General features: G+C 36.4%; 1 protein-coding gene across 2 annotated transcripts in view; it reads right to left on the bottom strand.

Moving 5' to 3' along the window:
• Positions 1-22,438, bottom strand: part of LOC126775755 (myosin-I heavy chain) — an 87,023-nt gene extending 64,585 nt beyond the window's left edge. The window contains exon 1 of one of the 2 annotated variants that reach the window (XM_050497835.1): positions 22,196-22,438. The gene's annotated coding sequence lies outside the window, so the exon portion shown is untranslated. Of the gene's footprint in view, positions 1-3,331; positions 3,635-22,195 lie in introns of those variants that run through there. The other variant, XM_050497836.1, reaches the window with a different exon arrangement.
• Between the last annotated feature and the right edge of the window lie 230 nt (positions 22,439-22,668).

The following is a 22,668-nucleotide window of genomic DNA, read 5'->3' on the forward strand; positions in this document are numbered from 1 at the left end:
TATGTTAGAGGTAAATAGACTTATAATCCGTATCTTATAATATTAAATGGGTAATTATTGTACACATATAAAAAAATTCTAATATATGTAGCACGCGCTAATTGGACACCTGATGGTAAAGGGTAATATATTTAAGATATTGTGGATCATACATTCAAACAACCAAATTATATAATTAAATATCATAACCGGAAATCAATTTTACTTCGGATGTTAATTAAGTATCAACTATAAGTGGCAAATTTTCAATTAAATATTAATACGTATTACACATAACAGCTTTAAATATTGTAACTAGTTTCCGCTCGTGGCTTTAACTCTGTTTGGGAGAGGGGATTAGGTACCCTATGTCCTTTTCTACACCCCTGATTTGCTTTACGAAAAATTTATGTTCGGTTGAGTAGTTAAGACGAGAAAGTGTGAAAAACAAACAAACTCCCTTTTGAATTTATAATATTAGCAAGGACGATGGAGAATAGTATTGTTCATTAAGGAATTCTAATTATAAAAATAACTCATTAAATAAAGTACAAAAGAGTATAAAGCCGTTTGCTCTCGACACACATTCAAATGAGACTCTTTTATACTAACGAACTTCACACACGCTCATACTAGGGCTCGCATCAGATATTCTAAGCTCGCCTTAAGTCCTGTTGTAAGATAAACTTAACAGTAACTCTTGCTCTCTTTTTTTAAATACATTGTTCTGTTTTATAAGCTTTGTATGATTACACTACGAGTTAAAGAATATTATAAAAATATGATATTCTCCTGAATTTGTTAAAGTATTGGTTCTTCTTCTTCGAGTGCCACTCCGACTAGCGAAGGTTGGCAGTCAGCTTTAAATACTCCTTCTTGTTCTTCGCGAGGCGAAAGAGTTCGGCAGCACTCGCGATTTCCGTCCATTCACGGATGCTGCACAGCCAAGACTTTTTTCTGCGCCCAACAGCTCTCCTTCCGGCAACTTTTCCCATCATAATCAGTTGCAAAAGTTCATATCTTTCATGCACGTGTCCGAGATATGCAACTTTTCTCTTCTTGACAGTCTCCAAAAGTTGCCGTTTTTGATTGGCGCGTCGCAGAACTTCCACGTGCGAGACCTTTTGAGTCCAACTAATGGCCAACATACAACAACATCTCGAAAGCTTCTATACGTTTTTTGAGGTCTTCTTTAATTGTCCACGCCTCGCATCCGTAGGCCAGATGTAACAATGTAGGAGTCGTATGCGCACAGGGATCTTAAGTCTGCGATTGCAGAGTACTTTTTTCAACGTGCAGAAGGCACTTCGAGCTATTTCGATGCGAGTCTTGACCTCCTGTTCACAGCTCCAGGTGTCATTAAGCCATGTCCCCAGATATTTGTACTTGCGCACCCTCTCAATTTTTTGGCCTGCTAAAATGATATCAATGTCATCGAAGATATCTTTAGATAACACCATGATCTTCGTTTTTGATAGGTTCATCCTCATAATTGTTCGGCTCATAATTAATTGCAGCTCTTCAAGCAAAGTATTGGTTACACGAAAAAAATGGGTTGAAAATATTGCCGGTTTAAAAAGAGAATTTGGAATAATAAAAGTTTAGGTATATATTTACGTTTTTTAAATATCTAGTCTCGTATTTAGTAAAATTTTAATAAAGTTGTTTTGCTAAAGTTGCCGTATTAAAGCATGTTTTTTATAACATAAGATTATATTTACAACATTTATAGTTTTCATTGGCAATGTTAAAAAATTGTAATTTATTTAATTATTTAACCCAAAATGCATTATTACCCTGCGAATGGCATTAATAATTGCTTATTAAGAAATTCAATATAAGCTTTAATTTTATTAATTGTCGAATATAACAATGTTTCTTAAACTTACCAATACATACTATCGTTTAGATAGTTTAGTTACAATACAAAATTATTTTATATAAAAAAAAAAAAACAAATATTATTATTAAAGAATACTAGTACAAATAATTGACGACAGAATGTATTGAATCGTATCGTAATCAATGTAGGGAAACAAAAGGGTTTCCAATGAAAACAAACAGCTCAATATCCACCTGCCAACGAGACAGACAAAAGCGCATTCGACACTCGACATAGTTCGCACGACAGCCATGGGATTCTCATCAAGCTAACGACCTCTCTAGTGCAATCCCATAGTTCTATCTTTATAGATTAGGTAATGGTTCGATAATCATTTAAAAAAAGGGCATATTTCTATGAACGGTGATGTTAATGACCTTAGCTATTGCTTTGATGACAATATTTTTTAAATTTGGAATGCAAATTAGTTTGGTGATGACGTATAGTTATTACACACAGACAATTTTATTCTTATATACGAATAATATAATATATTACGAATGTGCTGCAAATAAAGGATCTAGGAAGTTAGCCAGTGTAACAGACACAAGGGATATAATATTTGAACTCCACTGAGTTGTTTATACTTCTTGTAGTGCTAGCGTCTATGAAGGAGGGTAAACATTTACCAGTAGGTTACCCTTGATTACCTAAGTTACCCCCAAATACGTTCGCTCGTTTGCCTTCCTAAAATAAATTTAAAAAAAAAACAACATCAACTTGTGCTGGTAATTAAACTAGCTGACTCGAAGCTCAAATTAGAACAAAACGAATGCAAAGCATTTTTGTTTGTCAGTGCAATAACTAACGGTCGCTTAAAAGCGATTAATATGTTTATGTCAAAACGGTAAGGCATACAATGAAGGTATTAATATTGAAAACACAAAGGTTTTCAAATGACATTGTTGGAACTACAGATTCAATAAACATTTGTTAACTGATAAAAGCACAGAACACACTCGACATAGTTCGCACGGTAAGCATGGGGTCCTCATCAAGCTAACGACCTCCCCAAACATCCCTGTAGCTATAACATCCGTGTACATCACATCGGCACCACCAAGCCTCAAGAGTACACGAGTCCTGTGTAAATTTTGGATATTATTTTCATATTTTTTCTGTACAGGAGTTTCCAGAGAGTATTTGAAGAGTTTTTAACCTACTTTCGAACAGCGAGTATCCTTTTAATTAAAACTATGGCGTATCTTGTTTTATAAATACAAATCTGACCGAGTAAATTTGAATTTATTATTATTAATACAGATTACTTTTGAATCTATGTATGTCAATATATTTTATTATGAAATATTAGGAGAACCGACATTGGCGCTGTAAGAAATACCAACCGTTCCTTACATTGCCAATGCACCATCAACACTGGCTTACTCACCCGTCAAACCGGAATACAACAATACTATGGGTGGTACTTATGGATGGTACCTTAGCAGACGTTCTTGCACAAAGCCCTACCTTCAAGTCAACAGTTCGCGGTGTAACTGTTTGTCAATGTCCAAACGGTGTGCAAGGGTGTTTTCTGCTTTTTAGACAAAATCATTTAATTCTTTTTACTATTACGCTTATTCCAGCACGCTGGGCCACTTCGAGTTTGTAGATATACATGTGGAAGAAAATCGTTCGTATCTTTAGTTCGCCTCGTAGTTTTCCTGGCAAAGTTTACACCTTTCGTCGAGTTCGAGAAGAATTATTGAAATTGCAAATTAATCTCTTAAAAATCAGTTAAGACCCACAATGTTAAATCTGGACCATTTCATTAAATTTTAAACCCATTAGCAGTGCTTGTTTTTTTGTAATAAAAAATCAATATTCGGCGTATTGCAGAAATATAATTAGTTCCAACAAATCTAAAATATAATTGGTTCGAAAGCAATTAAAATATTTTTATTGATTTATAAGTGTTTGGCGTAACTGATCGATTTGCAACTGGTTGTAACAGTATTCGTTTTTGCTGAACGAGATTAATAACATCCCAATCGTGTTATTTTACGCCGATTAATTATATCTAACGCGTTCGTTTACAATAATAAACCGTTTGAATTATAAATATTTAACCATCAATGATCGGTATCGACACAGCTGCATGCTCAATGTCTAATCAAAATCTAAAGTGAATCTTAAACGCGGACATTTGTTAAAATTAGTTTAAACTGAGTTATAACTGTATTTTTACTATATAAATAAAAATGAATGTTTGTATGTTTACCCTTTATATAGACCATTATGTACTAAACCGTTCATCCGATTGTTATGTAACTTTAGTGAGTTGTTATGTGTAAAACCGGGAAGATTTTGGCTCAAAAAATAACTAAAAATTTTCTTTTTATATTTCACCTTGAATATAAACGTCTTATGTAGACCATTCTTTCCGTGCGAGACTGTTAGTTAGTATGTAATAAAAATAGCAATTATGAAGACTATGTATGTTGTGGTTGTGTGACATTGCAACATTTCCCATGGGTCTGGTATAATGACCTTTGTTACAAATTCAAATGTAGTGCAGTTAAACTTGAGCTATAAACACGTCCACGTAAGGTGTACCAACTTGCCCATATAAATCTCGTGGAACGTGACTTACAAACCGATGTGGATCATCGATGGAACAGTATGCCTTGATTCATTATCATTTACGGTAGAGTTATGTTTGCCTAGTATTTTATAATAAGCGTGCTAATTAAGTTAATTATCGCATGTAAACTTTTATATTTATTTATTACATATTTAGTTCAGATTGCGAGGTATTCTTCCACCGATTATGAATGTAACAATTTGTGTTTTCAAAATGACTCCCACTTTAAATTTAATATAGCAGTTATTTTTGTTTTTGTGTCTTTTTTTATAATACACATATGAAGGCGGAAGGACAAATGGTCTACATGATGGTAAGTGGTCAGTGACTACTGGTCACCACTGCCCTAGACCAAAATATTAATCATTCTTTACATCGCCAATGCGCCGCAAACCTTGAGGACTAAGATGTTACGTCCCTTGTGCCTGTAGGAATACTAACTCAGTAACTATTCCAACCAGAACACAATAATACTATGTAAAATGACTAATTTAATAATTAGGGAAAACATAGGCAGTATTCCGAAGCCAGTTTTTATTTCATCAAAATCGGTTGAGTCTGTCAAAAGAAACATCAACAAAAAATTTACGTAAATATTTTTACCGCTAATTTGGGCATATAATTAGGTATTTTTAAAATCATATACCTACATTAATCATAAACACAAAAACATTTTCAGAATTTTACGAAATTCCTCCGTAATAGGATACAAAGTGTTATAGTGCTTATTTATTATTCGGTATTCCTTAACGAGGTTAAAATCGCGGTGTACAATTAGTTGTAATAAAAGCTTAATGTCGATGTACATGAAGGAATTGAATTCGATTCCCGTTCGGAACGTGTAATGTTTTTAATGTCGCTTTCGGTTTAGATGTTGTCCTGGCGTTGAAGACACAACGGGGACCTTTCTTGAGGTTCAAGTTTGCTTCATACTAAATTTCATCAAAATCGGTTTAGTGATTTCATTTGGAAGACAAAGTTACTTTCGCTTAAAATATTAAGTGTTCATTAATTACTTATATCTATACATATGTAAAGTTTTATAATTAGTATCGCTGCAGTTTAATTAATATAATTGCATTAAAAAAAAAACCAAAACCATCAGTAAAATCACCTAAAAGTATGTCATGAAAAAATAAATTTCACACTACATTTTCAGTTTATATAACAATGTTTTTCTCTATGTTTACGACTTCGCATCTTTACGAGCGAGGGGTACAGATTTGAGCCGTAATAGGCAAAACGTCCGCTTGACGTTCAGTGCAAACAAATGCTGAATCGAGGGGTCGACGCCCTCGCCACGTGTTAACATTTTTAGTAGCCATAATTCGGTCATCTCGTAATTATCGCTTCGATACCACACATGATGTGTATATTTCGCATGTTAATGTGTATTTGGGAACAAAAATCGAAAATAAAAAAACCCGATTAAGCAATATGCCATATATATTTTGTATTTACTATTCCAATAAACACACACATAAAAGAATAATTACCTACAAACATGAATATTATTATTATTATGAATATTATTTAATAGCGTTTAATTCAAAACTTTTGCCGAAATCATTTAAAACGTCATTAATTCAGCAGTACTTGGTATTGTTGTGTTCCGGTTTGAAGGGTGAGTGAGCCAGTGTAATTACAGGCACAAGGGACATAACATCTTTGTTCCCAAGGTTGATGGCGCATTGGTGATGTAAGCGATGGTTAACATTTATTACAATGCCAATGTCTATGGGCGTTGGTGACCACTTACTATCAGGTGGCCCATATGCTCCGCCTTCGTATTCTATAAAAAGATTCGGGTAATATGATAATATAAGTAACGAGTTAATAGTAACAAATAGCACATGTTTCCTACTTTAATTAGTAATTATGTAAACGATGTTACAAATTAAAATGTGGGACGATATATACAGTAAACCGTTTCTAAACATGATAATATTTTAATAAAAACTTTTGTTTTCTACGTTTTTTTTTTTTTCTTTTTTTATATGTCCGGGATGGCAAATGACTCTACTCCACCTGATGGTAAGTGGTAGTAGAGTCCAAACGCGACGACGGCCAGTACAGTCGGGAAGAATGTTCTGTACTAGCCGTCACCGCCTTGGCGGCCCGCAAGATGCCTCTTCACGCCTCGATTGAAGGAACCCGGGTTGTAAGAGGAGGGGAACACGTGAGCTGGTAAGGAATTCCATTTTTTGGTAGTGCGACAAAGAAAGGAGTTGCCAAATTTCTTTGTGCGCGATGGAATTGATGTCACAGTTAGGCGGTGACATCGAGAACCAGCTCGCGTGGACTTAAGAAGGAAGGGGGAAGCAGGAATTAAAGAGAATAATTCTTCAAAGCACTCGCCGTGATACAGTCGATAGAAAGCGCTCAGTGCTGCTATCTCGCGACGCAATTGTAAAGGTTCAAGGGTGTTTGTGACCTTTACGTCGCCAATAATGCGTACTGCACGTCGCTGCAACCGGTCCAAGGCTTCCAGTAGGTACTTAGCGGAGCCATCCCAAAGGTGCGAGCAATATTCAACGCAAGACCGTACCTGTGTTTTGTATAACAGGCACAGTTGTTGTGGCATGAAAAAACGCCGCACCTTGTTCAGAACTCCGAGTTTCCGTGAAGCTGTTTTTATAATAGCCTCGATGTAATCCCTTGGACTAAGGTCGCAGTGAACGTCCATCCCCAGCATGGCGATTTTGCTTTGTATCATCAGCGGTGTGCCACAGAGGGAGGGATGAGGGTAAAATGGTGACTTTTTCGCTGTGAGAGCGCATACCTGTGTTTTCTTGGCATTAAACTCAACAAGATTATCAGAACCCCATTTGGCGATGAGCTCTAACGTCCTATCGAGTTGAATGACAAGATTCTCCCGCCTCTCCTCAGTTTCCGCCCGCCCAGCCACTGCGCGTCCGTGGTATCCACCATGCACTGTACTATCATCTGCATAGCAATGTATGTTCCCAAGGGAGAGCGTATCATTGATATGCAAAAGAAAGAGTGTGGGAGATAGCACAGATCTCTGGGGGACCCCAGCATTCACTAGCGTTGATCACGTTAGAAATAATAATTATACAGTCGAGATGGTACAGTGGTTAAAAAAATCTAAACCGAAGATTATGAGTTCAATCTAAACATGCATAACCGAATTTACATATGCTTCATTCAATTCGTGCTCAGTGATGAAGAGCCTTTTTTAACGCTGGAAAAACGCATTACGCGTTTCCCCCACGGGAACAGTGGGGGGTATGTGGGACTGGCCGGTGTCCAAGGCGCCGAGTGCACCCCGAACATCGGAATACCCACTAAAAAACCAGCGGTACCCTTTCTGTCTTAACGAGGAGGGCCACGGGATCGCTTTCGCAAGCTACCGTGGCGCTCTGACGGCCGAGTGATGAAGAGCCTATGTTGTGGATGAAATTCTGCTAGTGTGTCCACCAACCCGCATTTCGGCATGAGGGAATATGCTCCAAGATTTACTTCTGGTACATGAACAGACTTACGATCATTAAATACGTTTTAATGATCACGTACAATATAAAAGTCAAAATGAATAGCATCTATGCATTTTTTTTTACCAAAAAGCACAAAGGAATTCTTTTGGAATATTCCATTTAACGTTAGTCGTCCTACACACATGTGTACGTAAGCATTCTAAATGATTACTTTATTTGTAAAGTGCGACGATTTTTTATAGTAGGCGCGAGAAACTACATCTCGTCCATGCCATCCATCAAATTTTAAAGCTATAAAGCTTTTAGGGTAATGTCGAACCAGCTGCTTCTGAACAGGCCTGAATTAAGAGAACCAGGTGCCTCTAGGCACATTGACGTTTGAGGCCCCTATTCGAAGTGGTTAAAATTACATTATTTTTGGCTGGATAGGGCACCTACGCCAGTGCCTTGTCAGTCTAGGTATATATTCAAGGCTTCTGGATTAAATTATCAATGTGTTGGAATGAAGTCATGAAGACAGGCTTTGCTTAGACAGCTTTAAGATAACGGGGAGCTTTCTCTGACTGAATTGTTAAAATCAGCGATACTGACAATTATTTCTTATCAATTAATAAATAATAATTATTTCAAACATACATATTTGTTTATTTCTCATACAGTATTTATATAACCGTACCGTAACCGTAACAGCCTGTGAATGTCCCACTGCTGGGCTAAAGGCCTCCTCTCCTCTTTTTGAGGAGAAGGTATTGGAGCTTATTCCACCACGCTGCTCCAATGCGGGTTGGTGGAATTTGTATAAATTTATATAAATAATAGATCAATAACATTAACCTAATAACATTCATAGCATTGTTGAAAAAAATACAAACGTAAAATATACGATTTTTTTAAACTATTTAAAATTGTTATTATCTTATGAAATGCTATGACGTTTGTGGATGACCAGTGTTATAATCATTAAAGTTGATGCGTCGACGTCATGATGAGAATAACGGAACTACAATATATTTTTTTGTATCTCTAACTCATGGGACGTTGGTACACGTTAGAGGAGACACTTGTATATTCTACCATAAATTATAATCACAAACACTTGCTAAGTTGCTTGCCCTTTTTAAATTTAAATATTAGAAAGAGACGGCAGTATCTTACTGCTATGCTATTGCTACCAATCAGCACTATTGTTAGTCAAATGTAAAAAAAAATTACAATAAACCTAATCAAAACTAGTTTTTATGTAAGCTATGTTAAATTATAAAGCTGAAGAGTTTGTGAGGGGGGGGGGGGGGGTGTACAAGCGTTTAACGAAGGTAAAACCACGCGTAGCAGTTAGTTATATTTGAATAAAGGCACGAAAATAAAATACGGTGTATGAGAATGAGATAACATGTATAAGCTCGATGCTAATGCTATTATGTTTATCTCATTATTAAAATATATGTATAGTAAAGATTAGCTATGTTATCGAAGTATAGCTGTTACTACAAATTAATTAACCCCCCTCCCATTTCAAATGAAACTGTTTGTCTAGTGGATGACCCAGCAATAAAGTTCTCCAACATAGTACAACTTGCAAATCCATGTAGACTATGTATACTAACATTTTGAAATGAATAAAACATATTTTTTTGTATCATACTAAAGCTTAATTATACACCTCGTAAGCTTATTTAATTATGTTACGTATAAAATAAAGTAAGGAACATACTCCAGCCTTTATCCTAACATAAATTACACACGGTATGATGTATTATTTTAAAGTAGTAAGTTGCATGAATTCAAGTAATTAATTTCGAAGTATATAGCTCGGTCATCCTTGTACATGGTTCGAGCGCCTGATAGCGCGACCCGGGTGATAACGGCCGATGGATGTTCCTCGTCCGGTTAGTATTAATTGGTGGTTTATACATTTGGCAATTCGAATGGAAATTTTATAAGGAATTTCAACTCTACTTCTACTCTAAAAACTATTAAATTCATAATATGCTTGATACAAAGTTTTTACTTATTTCTGACATAATTTTGAAGACGATATTCGAAAATGAACATATTTTAAAACTTTATTGACCACCACGATATGCACTTGGAACAACAAACGGACTTAACGCCTGAATACATTCTCTGCCAGTCAATTTTTGACAGGCCGGTTGGAGTGGTTGGTAGACACTTGCCTTACACGCCGAAGGTTGTGGGTTCGATTCCCACCCAGGACAGACATTTGTGTTCATGAACATGTCTGTTTGTCCTGTGTCTGGGTGTAATTATCTATATAAGTATGTATTTACAAAAGAAAAGTAGTATATGTAGTATATCAGTTGTCTGGTTTCCATAGCACAAGCTTTGTACAAGCTTAATTTGGGATCAGATGGCCGTGTGTGAAAAATGTCCCAGGATATTATTATTATTATTAATTTTTAAGCTATACAGAAATCCGTGAAGGCGGTAATCGTTAAATTGTACCAAGAACAATACAAATATATATTTAATATAGTAACAATAAAAATAAATACAAATATACATACATACACATATAATATCCAACATAATATATATAATATAATTCATATTATATATACATTAAGTAGTACCTAAAGGTCGAGTCGCACTAATAAACTGCGCGCGTCGCAGACAAATGTACCTTCGCAGTAAAATAGCAGGACTTGTGATACGAGTTTCCAATGTCATATGATTGATGCCATTCCGCCATTAAGGCTTATCGATGTGCTTGAAGAGTTATGTTCTTCGATTCATGATGACCATTAGACACCCATTATTGATATAGACAATTTATTCATTGGAAATACTGTTATGGAAATGATTTGTGATAATAAATGAGATAAACGCCTCGTTAAAAATGCCACCTGCGTGTTGGGGATAGCACAGTTACTTTTTCTTCATAGTATATCAAATTCATGAAAGTACTCTATGTGAGTTGAGTAATGATTTTTCATACTGATCATTAAAGATGTAATATTATAAAAAAATATAAAACAGCTTGTAAATGTCTCCCCTGGAGAGGCAAGTTTTAATCTATTTATAACTTTGAGGTTTTTTTCTTTTCATAAAATCTAAATGAAATTATGTTCTATATTCAAATTTCTTTAATACAAAAAAAAATGGAACATTTTCTTGCTCTATATTAAAAAAGACCCCGATAGATTGACGAATCTTCGTTTAAACCAAACCTCGCCAGGTTTGGTTTAAACGAAGATCTGGAAATAAAAACTTCCCTACGAAGGTTGTGTTCGTAATCCTTACCGTTTACGTTACCTAGACGACCACGAAGGATTTGTTTCTTAAGTCTTATTATAAAAATCAAGTTAATGAAAAATATTCTTTGAGAAAAATATTAAGAATTCAAACTCTGGGCTTTTTCTTATTAAAACCCCAGAGTTTAAAACTTAGAGAATCATTAGACGGAGAGTAAATAAATAAAAAAACACCTGTCTGAATTTTTTTGTAATTGATTCAATTAATTACCTAAATAAATAAGGTATGAAACTAGTATCTTTTCCATTTAGATAACATTAAAACATTACATTTCATTGGAGACCATTAGAAAACATCTGCAGACATTGCCATCCAAATTGGAAAGGATCATTTGAAATGTTTAGGCGTAATGTCAAATTTCTTATGTTTAGCAGATGTTTTATTAAAAACGAAACGGGTTATTTGTTTAGGTGCGAATCCGGAAAATGAAGAAAAAGTATGTTTATTTAGACAATATCATTTAGACAATATCTTGAATAATTACGCATTCAGATAGAGAAGACAATATAGAAACGCAATAAGCTATGTATATATTTAAGATTGAAGATGGGATCTGCAGACTTATAATCTAACCACTAGGCAGTTTAAGATCATCTTCAATATTGAAGCTCAATATTAAAATTATTATTATTATTGAAATTAGATAAATATATTATTATTATTTATTTAGAATCATTATACTTATTGTTTGTCAAAAAATCTAGCACATGACATGCTAAGATCATTAAACAGTTTGGAATTGTATAAATAAATTAAGTTAAGGTTTTTATATAAGGTAAAGAAACAAAACATTTCTGAGATGCAGATGGTCAATGTGTTCCACTTCTTGAAGCACAAACTGCAATTTGCAAAAAAAAAATTAATGTGGTAATAGGACCGAGATTCATATATTTTTACCACAGCAGGTAGTCATCATCGAAAGGTCGCTTTGTTGCAAATTGCAAATCGATGTCTGCATGCATTCGTGCAAAAAATACAAAATCTGTCACATCTGCCGATCGATATGTTGTCGTGGCGTGCATTCGACGTTACCTACCAAAAAAAGACATGATCCTGGTACGATGTAATTATTCGATTAATTGTCGAGATAAGTATGTTTTAAGCACTTTTTTTATTTATTAAGCTTTAAATGAAAATGCTTATCTATAAATAATCAACGCTGGAGTTCCAAGTGAAATGGAATTTGAAACTTATTATGTTATTAATAAAGCGTTAACTGGTGAAACAATTTCGAATTAAAATTAAATAAAAGTTAGTTTTTCACTAAATCAGGTAGACTAGTTGTTTATCTATGCAGAGTGAGATATCAGACAAGGTGCATTACAGTAAAAAAACTTGAGAAAAAAAAGAGGCGCGTGCACACCTGCAAGTTAAAACGGTCGAAACATCTGTCCCATTTATTAGTTTTCGATAAAAAAAAAAAACTGGTTATGTGTCGGAGACTTTGCATATTGTAATAATAGCTTCTTTACGTATTATTTCGAGATCAATCATATAATAAAAATTACTCTTTGTACGAAAACATACACTTAATTATAATAGGAAATTGTCGTTTGGGTTCATTATCTAGAATATTGGACTGTCGATGTCGATATTTATGGAGATAAATCGGTGATAGGGTCGGAATAACAAGGTACAAATAAAAATAAACTTATATGTGAAACAAAATAAATTTACTAACCAACATCAGCAGTATGGACCTGCTCCGTAACTATCGTATCCAGTTTATAGCCCTAGAAGCCTAATTGGACTCTAGATATACTGTTCGTTGAATAAAATACGTATAGCCACTTCATACATATAATTACTAGAAATTAAGAGGATTATAACTTGATATTATTTAATACGAATACGAAAGGTAGGATAGTGGAGTAAATCCTTAGTATCCCTTACTATCTCTTAGTATGTCGATCTTGGTGTAGATTAGATTACAGCTTCGAAGCCTTAAATTAATTTGTATTTAAAATTTATAAGGTGTGAGCAACTATCGTGAAAAAAACCACACGTCTTGGAAGTATTTCTATTCCATGCACATCCACTATAGTACTTACTGGTGGTAGGGCTTTGTGCAAGCTCGTTTGGGTAGGTACCACCCACTCATCAGATATTCTACCACAAAACAGCAATACTTGATATTGTTGTGTTCCGGTTTGAAGGGTGAGTGAGCCAGTGTAATTACAGGCACAAGGGACATAAAATCTTAGTTACCAAGGTTGGTGGCGCATTGGCTATAAGCGATGGTTGACATTTCTTACAATGCCAATGTCTAAGGGCGTTTGGTGACCACTTACCATCAGGTGGCCCATATGCTCGTCCACCTTCCTATTCTGTAAAAAAAAGAGCTGCTCGGCGAATTAAGCTTCTTTCTTTGTGGAAAATTCACGGGGTTTCCGTTTCACTCATTATCTGATGATAATGCAATCGCCGTGGAGTACCGGCTTAGAATAGTACTCCCCCAATCTCATCCCGTGGGTGTCGTAAGAGGCGACTGAGGGACGGGGAAAAGGGGGGATGGGCAGCAGCGTCCCCCCTCCCATAAACATCTTACCCCCTACTGCGCTCGCCAACACGCCTGCCCAGCGCGGCGAGTATGGGCAAACCCCTCCCTTAATGGCAGATGCGCCCAAAAAAAGGCCCCCAGTTACCGGCAAGCCCGCTAGGCCCGACCAAGGTAGCGGTCGCGGTATCGGCAGGGCAGGGGGTGCTAAGAATCACCGGTTCACGGCAGGCTACCGTATAAAACGACTGAAAATGGCAACGTATAATGGACGCTCGATGAGGCTGGACCATCACCTCGCCGAATTAGAAGTAGAGTTAAGTCATATAAACTGGCATATACTGGGGTTATCTGAAGTCCGAAGACAGGGGGAGGACACGATAACTCTAGAGTCCGGTAACTTACTCTACTTCCGCGAAGGTGATAACCTCTCCCAGGGTGGTGTCGGTTTTCTTGTCAAAAAGGATCTCATTAGCAGCATTGTGGAAATCAGTAGTGTGTCGAATCGGGTAGCGTACCTTGTCCTAAAACTTTCCGACAGGTACTCCCTGAAGGTTGTACAGGTATATGCGCCAACTTCGACATACTCTGATGATGTGGTCGAAGCGATGTACGAGGACATCGCAAAGGCCCTCAACGACACCTCGAGGGCCCACTACAATGTTGTTATGGGAGACTTTAATGCTAAAGTGGGAGTACAAGATAGCGGTGAATCGAAAGTCGGACCTTACGGCTTGGGCAGCAGAAATCACAGGGGGCAAATGCTGGTAAACTTTCTCGAAGCGCAGGGGCTTTTTTTGATGAATTCTTTCTTTCAAAAGAAGCCTCAGAGGAGGTGGACCTGGCGAAGCCCCGATAACGTGACAAGGAACGAGATAGACTTTATCATTTCGAATAAAAGGCACATATTTAGAGATGTTTCAGTGATCAACAGGTTTAATACCGGAAGTGATCACCGCTTGGTTCGAGGCACTCTAAATATCAACTTAAAAGCCGAAAGATCGAGAATGATGAGGTCTACTCTCCGACCTACCATGCTCCAAGCTGCTCAAGGCTCCGAAAAGTTCCAAATGGAACTTCAAAATCAATTCACCGCGTTGGAAACCATAAGCAGCATTGATGAGAGAACCGACACGCTGGTCAAAATACTGCAAAACACATCCCGCAAGTGTTTTCCGCCACAGAGAAGAGACAACGCACCAAAACTCTCTGCTGAGACACTCGAGCTCATGAGAAAACGACGAGAACTACCATCGTTTTTGTCAGATAAGGCCTTAAACCGAACAATAAAAACGCTGACGCGACGCGATCTCCGACGCTCCAATACCCGTGCCATCAAGGCTGCGATTGAGCAAAATCGGGGATCGAAAGTGTTCGCTCGCAAGTTTGGGAGGCCGCGTCTGACAAAACTTAAAACTGAAAATGGTGGGGTCGTTACCTCTAGGCCTGAGATTATCGGAGAAGTAGAGAGGTTTTATGGGCAGTTGTTCTCTTCAAGATCGGATAAACCCGTGGGAATCAGTATTGATGACCAGCGCGCCCCTCTTATGCGCCATTACTCCGAGGAGCTCCCGGTCGTTGACCAAGGAGAGATTAGGGCGGCTCTAGAACAGCTTAAAAACAACAAAGCTCCGGGAGATGACGGAATCACAACAGAGTTGCTTAAGGCAGGCGGGACTCCGGTCCTGAAAGAGCTAGCAAGCCTCTTTAATTCCGTCATCCAACATGGCAAGACCCCGGAAACGTGGAGCGGGAGTGAGGTGGTACTGTTTTTCAAGAAAGGTGATAAAACCCTCTTGAAAAACTACAGACCAATCTCCCTCCTGAGTCACGTGTATAAGCTGTTCTCAAGAGTCGTCACGAACCGTCTCGCCAGACGACTTGACGAGTTCCAGCCCCCAGAGCAAGCCGGCTTTCGATCAGGCTACAGCACCGTGGACCACATCCATACTGTTCGGCAGATTGTGCAGAAGACCGAAGAGTACAATCAGCCGCTGTGTATGGCATTTGTGGACTACGAGAAAGCCTTCGACTCCATCGAAACCTGGGCAGTGCTCGACTCATTGCAGAGATGTCATATCGATTGGAGATATATCGAGGTACTGAGATGTCTGTACAACGCCGCTACAATGACTGTCCACATCCAGGACTGTAAGACGAAGGCGATCCAACTGCGCAGAGGGGTGAGACAGGGGGATGTAATATCCCCGAAACTGTTCACCAACGCGTTGGAAGACGTTTTCAAAACGCTGGATTGGACTAGGTATGGAGTCAATGTAAACGGCGAGTACATCTCACACCTTCGATTTGCCGACGATATCGTCATCATAGCAGAGTCGCTGGAACAACTCACCGAAATGCTGCGTAGCCTAGGCGAGTCTTCCCGGTGTGTCGGTCTCGGTATGAACTTGGAAAAGACCAAGGTCATGTTCAATAGGCATGTCGTGCCGGGACCGATATACGTCGAGGGGAAACCTCTCGAAGTTGTTAGTGAATATACCTACCTAGGACAGATAATACAAGTCGGTAGGAACAACTTCGAGAAGGAAGCCGATCGAAGAATTCGCTTGGGATGGGCAGCATTTGGCAACCTTCGTCAAGTCCTCAAGTCGTCTATACCGCAATGTTTGAAGACGAAAGTCTTCAACCAATGCGTCTTACCTGCCATGACATACGGTGCCGAAACGTGGACACTAACTGCGGGACTAGTCCACAAATTCAAAGTCGCTCAGCGTGCTATGGAGCGAGCTATGCTCGGAGTATCTTTGAAGGATAAGATCAGAAATGAGATTATCCGGAAAAGAACCGGAGTCACCGACATAGGTTGCAAAATTAGCAGGCTGAAGTGGCAGTGGGCTGGTCACGTATGTCGTAGGACCGATGGCCGTTGGAGCAGACGAGTCCTAGAGTGGAGACCGCGAATCGGCAAGCGCAGCGTAGGGCGCCCTCCAGCCAGGTGGACCGACGACCTTAAGAAGGTGGCGGGCACCAACTGGATGCGGAAGGCGGAGGACAGGGAGCTTTGGCGCACCTTGGGAGAGGCCTATGTTCAGCAGTGGACAACGATTGGCTGTTGATTGATTGATTGAATGCAATCTGCCACGATCGGAGAGAATTCTGGCGCAGGACCAATGGTTTTACGGTGTAATAGGGTACTCGTAAGAACTGCTATCGAAGTCCAATAACTTATTTTGGCTCCTACCCCGATTTGAACCCAGCACCTAGGCCTTATAGCTAGATAATAGAATAACAAGAAAGTCACCTACAACATTCGTTTTTAACCCCATATAACATTATATTTAGATAAATTAGATTTCATGTAAAGTTATCATAATCTTTTGAAATCAAAGTTTTCTTTTAGATTGAGGTATTATACTTGAAGCAAATACCAGGTCGATGGATCGTGCTCAAACCTCATCCTCTTTATGGTCATGAAAATGCGTCGCTTCGTACACCACCGCTATTTACGGCGGATGTTCATTAGCCCTTAGTTGTGGCGCAAACAGCAGGCATTGTACACCAGAGTAATGACTCCAGCCGCTATTACGAACGATGTACCTTACCTGCTTCATTTAATATATTGGTTCTCGTCAACTTTTAGAATAAAATATCATTTTCATACTTTACTTATATATCTTTATTAAATATTAATAATTACAGGCAGAAGGGACATAATCTTCAATCAATTCAATCTGAGTTCCCATGTTGGTGGCGTATTGGCGATGTAAGCGATGGTTAACATTTCTTACAATGCTAATGTCTACGGGCGTTGGTGACCACTTACTATCAGGTGGCCCATTTGCTCGTCCGCCTATTATAAAAAAAAAGAATGTGGCAGAAACATTTCTGAGTATACCTTTTTACTATAATAAAAAGCATTAATCTCCATGCTTATTAAAGTCTATTTGGTAGTATCGACGTGTTATGCGTGGTATAAAAATGGTCTAAAACGTTTTTCAAAGTCAGATTAACTTGCGTTTTAATCTTAAAGCTCATTGGTTATCGGTTGCGTCATCGGCAGCAATCGACCAACGGCCATTCAGATAAAAGCAAGATTAGTTAATTTGCTTCAATTAGCTTTTAAGAAACTGAGGGTTAATCTCGTATATTAATTAAACGAATGTAATAAAAATTCAAGTAAAATAAAAAAGTATTATTTTTTTCATACGAAATTCCGTTTATACCTTTTCGCTTTTTTCATTAAGTTAATTAAAAAAGTTAATCTATCATTAAAATATCTATGTTAACAGTTGAGGTAGCTTAGTTAGTACTATTTATTTGTAATATAAGCAAACCCCATTTCATAGTATATCGTATTATTACTATTTACTTCAGTCTTCGTCGCAGTATTTCTCATAAGATTATGCAGTATAAGTTTTGTGACAAGTTACGTCAAGAGAAGAAATATTTTTAAAAAATGAAGGTGGCATTTTTACTTGAATTAATATTACTGAGAGTAGGAAAGTATGAAGTTTGGTAATTAATTAATATACTACGCGAATTCAGTTTTACTTATTAGTAAGATATAGATAGATAATATTTTATAAGATTTTTATTACAATTTACCTGAGTAATGCTTGTAACATTAAAATATATGTAATGCAGTCGATTTTTTTTGTGGAAATAGGACATAAATTATTTATCATTTATTATTTTGTCTTGAGTAGTTGACTTTTTAATGTTAAATTAAAAATTCTATATGCTTAAGTGGATACACATCATTGCGGTGTCTTGTCATGGATATTTCTATTTTCAAACCAATATTCGCAACATTTATGTACATACCCAGATCTGATCAATACTTTTTAGTTTTACTATATCTCATTAGCATGATAATGATTTTCAAATTATATTATAATCAAATCTATTATGGGTGAAATTGGCAAGACATTGTTAAATGAGTATCGTTTGTCATTGCAACTAAATATCCTGACACTATCATATATAGTTATAGTAACAGCCTGTTAATGTCCCACTGCTGGGCTAAGGCCTCCTCTCCCTTTTTGAGGAGAAGGTTTGGAGCTTATTCCACCACGCTGCTCCAATGCGGGTTGGTGGAATACACATGTGGCAGAATTTCGATGAAATTAGACACATGCAGGTTTCCTCACGATGTTTTCCTTCACCGAAAAGCACGAGATGAATTATAACAGAAATTAAGCACATGAAAATTCAGAGGTGCTTGCCCGGGTTTGAACCCACGTTCATCGGTTAAGATTCACGCGTTCTTACCACTGGGCCATCTCGACACTATCATAGGTATTGAAAATTAAAATGTTTCCCTAAACTATTTCGTCCACAGGTGACATAAGATAGGTTAGTTAACTGCGCAGAAGATATAGTTAACAAATTTAGTGTGTGCGTAAGCAGGTGCGCACTATGTATTTCCTCACATTATAATACGATGGGACGGCAATCCGACTTCCGAGGCACGGGAATTTCGAATTGCTACTGGGAAATACTCGATTGAAAAAACGAATAACTTTTTATTGGGTTAGCTGAATACAGGACTTCGCGGTTTCCAATATTAAAAGCTAGCCACTGACTGAAACAATGAAGCGTTGATTAGAACTGATAAAAAATAGTAGTTATACTTGGCTCCCATTACAAATTACTTTGTAGAATAGGTTATGTTATGAAATGCGACAATTTATTAGTCAAAGGACATGTTGTTATTAACAAGGTCAGGGTTGTGTCCATTCATATGCGGATACCAAGATTCGCGTCACCGCAGAATCAGCACTCGCACAACGATATTATGATCAAGTTTTTTTCTCGGAATTCGTTGTACGGATCTTCGAAAGACTTGACGTACGTAATAAATAAAAGGTTGCGTTCTTATTAGTCTTGTTATCGCTACTTAATTTGAATATTATATTTTTTTATCATTTTCTTAAAATTCTATCGTTTCTTTAGGATACGAGGTTCTTATATAATGTGATATACAGTTCAGCGTAATTGCCATTTTTTTAGCGAATAATTAGGCCCGATACGTGATGAATATTCGACCCACCTCAATATTTTTTTTATTAGCGTAATATTAAAAGTCAAGCAAACGGTAACAAATATTTGGTACTGAGCTCAATAAGAGCACGGCTTTTTTAGTACCGGTTTTTTGACGTCACTTAAAAATATGTCGTGTACGGTGTTTGAAATGTTTTGGACATAAATCAAATTTATTACACTGCTTGCTACAACTGACTGCAGTTTAGTTTTTTCGGTTTATTATTTTTATATTAGGTTGGTATTTTTATGGTTTGTATAATGTTATTAATAATTATAGTTTAATATAACTAATTCAATTTATTACGGGTACTATTTTTCGATTTAAGCAGTCAATATAATCATAGATATAGGAAAAAAATATACAACCAAGTATCAAAATCGAATTAAGGTGTAATCTTCTCTGGATAAATATTAAAATATCTACGAAGAAACGATAAAAAATCCAAAATTAATTCAATACTTTATAATCTGTGTATTATATAGGACTGATGGACATCGCAAGAGGGGTTTGAGTTTGACAATGAAACCTTATACAGCTTTAAAAAATAACGAAATCATGGTTATTAATCTCCCACAGATTACTTCATAAGATAAGCGAGGGATTCCTCAAATCAAGTGTCAGACGTGCGTCATTACAACTTGTCGCTCCAACCTTGTTCTTACATTCCGTGACTCACGCGCATTACATTTTTCTTCCCGCTTTTTGTTATATTTATTCATTCAAGTGAAAGGGACCATAGTATTTGTAGAAATGTGAGTCATTTTGTCGTTATTTACGGTAATTTCATAATTTAATTACCGATTTGTTTAACAGAAATGACTTAAGTAGCTATTCTTGTTATTGCTATTATGGATGTATTTTGACGAGATAGTCATTTTTATTCTGTTGCATTATACCTCTTCCTGGTGTACGGTTCACACAGATAGAATAACTTATGGCTCTGTCAAACTAGTTTAGCGATCTAATAAAATACTAATGTATTTATTTTGCTTGTTTGAAAAGTCGTATTTATCCCCAAATAAGTTAATTTCTGACAAGATAACTACTTAAGTAATTACTTAGTATTAAAACATAGCAAATTACAGTTGTCAGTTAACAGGGTTTAAATAAGGACACATCGAAGTACTAATTTTGTAGTCTATATAAAAACCATCTGCACTTGGTTGTTAACAATGGCTTGCAAAGCTTTGATGCAGTATCGTGTGACGTCAACCGTGATTGCATCGATTAAAACAAAAATTCCCTCCCTATTCATCGTATACGTGATATTCAATTATAGCCCTTATTTAAATCAATAGACAGAGTATATAAAAAAATCGATTTCAACGGATGTTTTTATCAAAAGACAATAATTATTTTGTAGGACCATTCGACGAGATCTACATTTCGAATTTCGAAAATATTGGCGGCATTACGTTCTTTTCATAATTGAATGTTTTTTTTTTTAGGTACATTTAGCAAAGCAGAAGAAAGTTATATAAGATACAAATTCGAATCTTATTGTAGTTAATGTCGCAAATAGACATTGGTCACTTTCGACGTTTCAAAATCGAGATGTTCTTTTTGTGTTTCGTTCAATTTTGTTGAAGCTTCTAATAGCTTCACAGATGCGATACATTAATGCCGTAAATATTACGTAAGGTAAGTTATTATAGTATTATCATAAACCACAACCCAAGACAGTTTACCACTTCAGTATTAATATTTTTACTATATCCAAGACGCGATCAAAATTGCATGGCATACACAATGCAGCTCTCGAAAGCCGAAACGTAAACTTGCATTAAAGGAGAATCGATACACATATGTACATTCTAACGACTATGTATCTTTTATCTATGTTTGGTTACTTTTATTGCAATTGTGAGATTAGGAAGTTAATAAATACTTACACTATTTAAAAAATATAAAATTATTATATCTGAGTCATTGTTAATGTACTGAATTTTGTAACGTACAATATATGTTTTAAATAGTTTACAGGGTTAAGTGAAAAATAAGGTTTAAAGATGAATTGTGTTTTGTCTAGATCAGTTGTGACGTGGGACTGTCGTTTAAATTAAAAAAAAATGTTCTGAAACAATTCGACGGTATTGTTTACTTTGAGCAAGTTTTTGAATTGAAGGAAATTAAAATACGAGCATACTTGTTTACAATTTTGGATATAATCATATAAGATTCATTTAAATGAAGAAGATGTTGCATAAATAGTAAATAAGTAATCGTATATCCTCTTTATTACGTAGAAATTCACCATTAGAGTTACACCCGTTAACATGCAAAGCCCCGAAAATATGGCTTCACACTAATAAAAATTGCCCAGTCTACGAGACTGCGCCCGCTGCTCAACCCTCGCAAGTAGCAATAATGTTTTCACCAGTGACGACCCGGGAAGGGCGGCTAGTACAGGGGCGAAGGTACACTGACATGTTATTTATTTGCTCATGCTTCTAATTATTTTATCAAAGATAAATATATAATTCGCTTAAAAAACACACATTTCATTCATACTTACCCTCATTAACGAAGAAATCAACAACGATAATTTTATTATTGTATTGATCACATGTGAGTACAAATAAAATTTAAATTCTAACTTAACAAAGCACTTTTGTAAAACTTTATTTTTTAAAACTAAAGAATTGTTCAACACCTAATAATATTCACAAAATATACGACGACACAAATCATTAATTAGTTCATAACAACTCTATTATTATTATTTTTAAATGTCACAGACACAAACCACTCACCACCAACTGTGCCGAAGGACTGATTGATTGACCGAACGAAACGAAATTCGTTGGTTGCGTATTGAATGAGTAAAGAATGATGAGTGACTGAAATTTTTGACAATTGATTAACACTGCCATCTGTTTGACATTTTATTAAACAATGAAAATTTATAAGTCTTTATTTAAACGAAAAAAATAGTCTAAAATGTATTTCGCGATTTTTGTTATTTTTTGTTTGCAATAACAAAATGAT

Source organism: Nymphalis io, chromosome 19, assembly GCF_905147045.1.
Source record: "Nymphalis io chromosome 19, ilAglIoxx1.1, whole genome shotgun sequence".
Taxonomy (NCBI): Eukaryota; Metazoa; Arthropoda; class Insecta; order Lepidoptera; family Nymphalidae; genus Nymphalis; species Nymphalis io.